The sequence below is a fragment of the Loxodonta africana genome, chromosome 14 (genome assembly GCF_030014295.1).
Source record: "Loxodonta africana isolate mLoxAfr1 chromosome 14, mLoxAfr1.hap2, whole genome shotgun sequence".
NCBI lineage: Eukaryota > Metazoa > Chordata > Mammalia > Proboscidea > Elephantidae > Loxodonta > Loxodonta africana.
Genome location: NC_087355.1, coordinates 64,478,575 through 64,484,196, shown reverse-complemented (window position 1 = coordinate 64,484,196; position 5,622 = coordinate 64,478,575). Strand labels below are relative to the sequence as shown.

The 5,622-nt window shown below is 37.9% G+C and overlaps 1 pseudogene; it reads left to right on the top strand.

Annotated features, from left to right (window-relative positions):
• Positions 1-305: 305 nt before the first annotated feature.
• LOC100677631 (nuclear inhibitor of protein phosphatase 1-like) lies at positions 306-1,848 on the top strand (annotated as a pseudogene).
• Positions 1,849-5,622: the final 3,774 nt, after the last annotated feature.

Sequence of the window (5,622 nt, the reverse complement as noted above, 5' to 3'; positions counted from 1 at the left end):
TAAGTAGATTAATGAAATATGATGAGTTCAGCTTTGGAAAATTGGATGGCTGATAAATAATTAGGTATAGAAATAGGGAGCAGTTGGATTAATATTCTTGAACAAGAGAGAGAGATCATAGGGAAATAGATTTGGGAATCTTTGAAACTATGAATGTGAGTAATATCACCCACAGAACACGGGCTATGAGAAAAGGACTGAAGAACTTGTAGAGCATATCAATTACTTAAAGGTAAGAGTCATCCTTGAAAGGATAGCTAGGAAAGTAAGTAAATTTGTTACCATATTAGAAGAGAAAAGGAATTATTAAGATAAAAGGAATAGCATACTGTCAAATACTACAGAGATTTCAAATAAGGTAAGCACTGAAATGTCAATAGAAACCTTGTTTTGGATCAAAATTACATGACCATTGATAGAAAAGTGAGAGGAAGAAGTAAATGGAAATGGCTACCAAGCACAGATAACTCAAACTTGAAGTAGACTGAGAAAGAGAGATAAAGACAGGGAAAGAGAGAAATTAAATGAAGCAGATGACATTCAGATCATAGATACAGGTAGAGAAAATAGCCTTATACCAGAGGTAAAGACACACCACATTCCTTGTGAGAACGGAGTTAGGATGACTGTGAAGCCAAAATCATATTATAGTACTTCTTTACTGACTTTACATAAAATCATTCTTAAAATATTCTTTTTCTGAATGGGAGGGGAGATGCAAGATGGTGGTAGCAGTGAACTCCTGCTCCAGCCTACGGCTGTTCAACTGCCCAACCTGGGCAGGTAAACCTCCACCCAGTTTACATCTGGATGTAGCTGAAGGAGACAAACTAATTGTGAAACTGATTATTGATGAGAAGAAGTATTATTTATTTGGGAGGAACCCTGATCTGTGTGACTTTACCATTGACCACCAGTCTTGCTCTCAGTTCCACTCTGCCTTGGTCTACCAGTGGCATCTGAAGAGAGTTTTCCTAACAAATCCCAACATTACACATGGCACTTTCTTGGGTCACATTGAGTTGGAATCTCACAAGCTTCAGCAAATTCCCATCCGTTCCACAGTGTCGTTTGGTACGTCCACAAGGGCATACACTCTATGTGAGAACCCTCAAACATCTCCATCAGCTGTGAAAGGAGATGAGAAGATGGGTGGAGAGGATGATGAACTCAAGGGCTTACTGGGGCTTCCAGAGGAGGAAACCGAGCTTGATAATCTGACAGTTCAACACTGCCCACGACAAGCGTCTTTCTACTCTTACGATTGAGGAAGGGAATCTGGATATTCAGAGGCCAAAGAGGAAGAGGAAGAACTCACAGGTGTCTTTCAGTGAGGATGATGAAATCATCAACTCAGAGGATGTGGATCCCTCAGTTAGTGGCTTCCGGAATACGGTGCAAACTGCTGTGGTCTCAGTTAAGAAGAAGCGAATGGAGGGCTCTGGAAACCCGGGCCTGGAGGAATCAGGGAGCAGGCACCCACAGAATTTTGCGTTCAGTGGAGGACTCTACCCGGGCTTGCCCCGCCCGCCACCCACAGTGAAGCAGGCCCTTAGCCGCATGACGTCCATGGGACAGTGCTCATTTGTGTCTTGCCCGTGCCAAATCCTAACTTTGCCCCTGATGTGGACTTGACTCCCATTGTGGCCTCAGCAGTGAGCATGAACCCTGCACCAAACCCTGCAGTGTGTAATTCTGAAGCTGTAGATGAACCCAAGAAGAAGAAATTATGCAGAAGAGGCTTGGCTGGGCAAGAAGCCCATACCTTCCTTACTGATTTGGTATTTTTGGTCATGGAGAAGGGTATGTTTGGGTGGGAATGGGGTGGGAGGGAGACGATGGAGCTAATGAACTAGGGAGAAAATTTTTCATGCATGCAGTATCGTCCTTCAGAATGTCTCCTGGGGTCCTAACCATATAATGTTAAAAACGGGGATAGGGTTGAAATATCCCATAAAGACCTGTCTTCAGAACAAAAATACATTATATATATAATATATTTATATACTTTTTCTCTCCAAAACTTTTTATAGATACAAAGGAAAAGGTGTCACAAATCCAGGAGATATTAGAGTTTAAAAAAATGAAATGTTTTTATGAAAGATGAAGCTAGAAGTATTTCAGAAAAGAAATTGGAGGAATTAGAGAGCCTATGTTTACTTAATGGTTTAAAAAGAGTGTGACAATAATATTTAACTCAAGTGCCCTCTAGATATCCACTTAAAAATAAAATAAAATGAGACTCAAAGATGCATTTTTTTCTGCCTTAGATCAAACTTTTTTTTTTTATTTGAATGCACGGATGTAGGACTTTAGTTTCAGAGATTCTGAGAAATGACAGGTAAATGGACTATTTAACTCTTAACTAACTCAAGTTCAAATCTTGAATAAAAAGAAGTGAATGCACTTGCCAAAAGAATGAATGGCATTGTCAACTGTAGGTTATTTCAAAACCACTTCTGAAGCTTTCTTTTCTTTCATCTCAACGTTTCAGACAGGCATATTTAGGGGAAGATCCTTATCTTTTCACTATCTATTCTGTCCATGGTTATACTTTATAACTGTATGTCTTAATGTGAAATAACAATTAAGAAGACTAAATTTTACCAAGTACACAAAATGAATTGTTTAGGATCATTCAACATGGGAAGTATGATAATAGATATCGATTTGTAAACACTCATGTTTGAAAAGTCCTCCCAAAAGATCTCTAACTTTACAACAATGAGTAGTACAATTGCACCAGATATATTTAGGATGACCAGTTACAGATGAGCACGAAACAACTATTATAGAGTGCTCTGACATATGGTTCAGAGAATGCACTTACACAAACGTGGAAGAGAAACTCTTCAATAACATCGTACAATATAAAAAGAAATGCTGAAACTTCTGGTTTGGCCGTGTGTGCTCTAGCCCTTGAGTAATAGAACAAATAATAAAGCTCTCAAGCCTCCATTCTTTAAGTTTTCTCTAACTTGTTCTGTTCTTACAAATTATTTCTATTTATTGATGGCTATATATTTTTTTTTTTTTTATAGCAGCAGCAGCTGTCATCTATAATGGAGTGACTTGATCAAATTACTAATTGAGTGCAAATACAGTTTATGTATAAGAACCTTAAGTGGGAAGATGAATAATGAGTTCTCCGCAGCTGGGAAAACTATTTGATACAGCTGCAGAGATGAGTAAAAGCACTGGGACCTCATAGAAGACAAAGGTCAAGCTGTGTCCCAACTGTATTTCAGACACCTTACTGACTATATGGGATGTGGTGATTACATACCAATTTAGTTTTAGTGAAAGAAAAATTAGAACTGACATGTATTTATTACTATGTAATATGAATTATAAGGGTATTTTATGTTTTTAAAATATGTAATCGTGGACGTCAGGTTTCAGTTCTGACATTTAAAGAGCTTGAAGGTCATCACTTCTGTCTTTACAGCAAGATGAAGCTGGAAAAATTGAACATCGACGTATTTTTTTACCCAAAAAGAACTGAAGTTGCTAGCAACCTACTACCCTGATCGTCTGGAGAGAAAGATGAATCCAGAGGGTGACTGCTGAGATCTGCTTATATGGTGAAGAAGCTTCTAGAATCATAAACTCGTAGGAAACTTTAAACGGTAATTTTGACAAATTGCTGAAGGTTGAGGTAACTCCTGGGGGTCGAATTCTTAGGGCAGCCTCTACATTTTCATCGTAAAGAGCTGATGAAAATGTCTTCATGGTTCTAGCTAGGAGAGGGGAAAAGTAATCATTAGGAAATATACCCACAGCCTTCTCCTTAACAAAGGCCTGCTCACCAGGGGCAAAGACATTGTCAGAGCCTTAATCCAACTGGGAAAAGAAAATTCCTCCCATTCTAGCCCCTCTCAGCCTTCCTGTCTCATCTAAGGGGAAGAAAAAAAAAAAAAAAAAAAGTCAACAGGGGCCAGTGCTTCAAGGAAATGTATTGGGCCCAATACCTCCAAAAAATGGATTAGGAGGGAGCTGGTGGAAAAACAGCTACACCACAGCTGCTAGACAGAGCCCCACTACAAGAGCGTGATTCAGTAGGAAGATTATAGATTGCACCCTGTCTTGTGCCTACAGTATAATAACAGTAGATCACAACCGAAACAGCTGTCAGGCACAGTCTTTTTTTAAGGAAGAGTACTTAGGGTGAACCAAAGTGAGGACAAAAACAAGGCACTAGAGTTATTTGAAGCCACTGGTACCTAACATTACAGCAAACATAAAACACAGCACAACTTCTAGCCAAATTAATATAAATTCTCACACTGAAGGACTTTTACTTTTAGTACCTATTGCTCAATACACTGTGCCTGGTTTTCAAGAAGGAATTACAACAGAAAAGAAAGAAAATAAATAAAAGACAAGAAAAAAAAAGTCCCAAAAGATGAAACAATCTTCTGAACCATATTTGGATACACAGAGACGCTGAAATTATCAGAACAGAGGAATTACATAAGCAGAGAGAGAATCAAAAGGAAATGCTTGAAATAAAAAATATTGTAACAGAAATGAAGAATGCCTTCTTTGGACTCATTAGTAGACTTGATATGATCAAAGGTAGAATCAGTGAGCTTGACTGTAAGTCAATAAAAACTTAAGAAAAATGCAAAGAGAAAAAAAGAAATTTAAAAAAACAGCCTCCAAAAAAGACAGAATATCCAAGAACTATGGTACGACTTCAACAGATGTAATATATGTGCAATTGGAATATCAGAAACATAATAAAGAGAATGGAGCAGAAAAATATTGAAGTAATAATGGCTGGAAAATTTCCCAAATGACAGATACTGTAGAACAGATCCAGGAACTCAGAGAATATCAAGCATGTTAAAGAGGAAAAACAAAACAAAACCCACCTACTGCCAGGCATATTTGAGCTCCAGAATAACAAAGATAATATTGAAAGAAGTGAGGGGAAGAAAGGGAGAGAAGGAATAAATGAAGGTATAATAAAATTCATTTCTCATATTTTTAAATTATCTAAAAAGTAACCGCTCAAAATAATAGTACCACCTTTCCATGTTAATGGATTGGAAGACCTAACACTATGAAACAATACTACAAAAAGTGATCTACAGATATAATGCAATCCTGATCCAAATCCCAAAAACATTCTTTTAATGAAATGCAAAAACTAATCTCCAACTTTATATAGAAAGGAAGGAGGCCTCATATCCCTAAAGCAATACTGAAGAAGAACAGCCTAAGTAGCCTCTCACTCCCTGATCTCACAATAATCAAAACAGACTGATACTGGTACCGTGACAGACATATAGACTAATGGAATAGAAGTGAGAACCCAGAAGTAAATCCATCCTCCTAAGAATTGAATACCCAAGCTCAACAAAAGGCTTTACCAAGAGAATATGAGAATATGGGAGCAGATCACCAGATCTTTTTCCCACGGAGCTGCTAAATAGGTTTCAACCACCAACCTTTTGGTTAGCAGCCAAGTGCTTAACCATTGCTACCCAGACCCTTTTGCACCAAACTACAAAAACATCAGAATAGATGAGATGAGAACTGATAGACATAAAAGGAGAAAGAGATAAATCCACTATTGTAATTGGAGATTTAAACATCTGTCTGTCAGTAATTGAT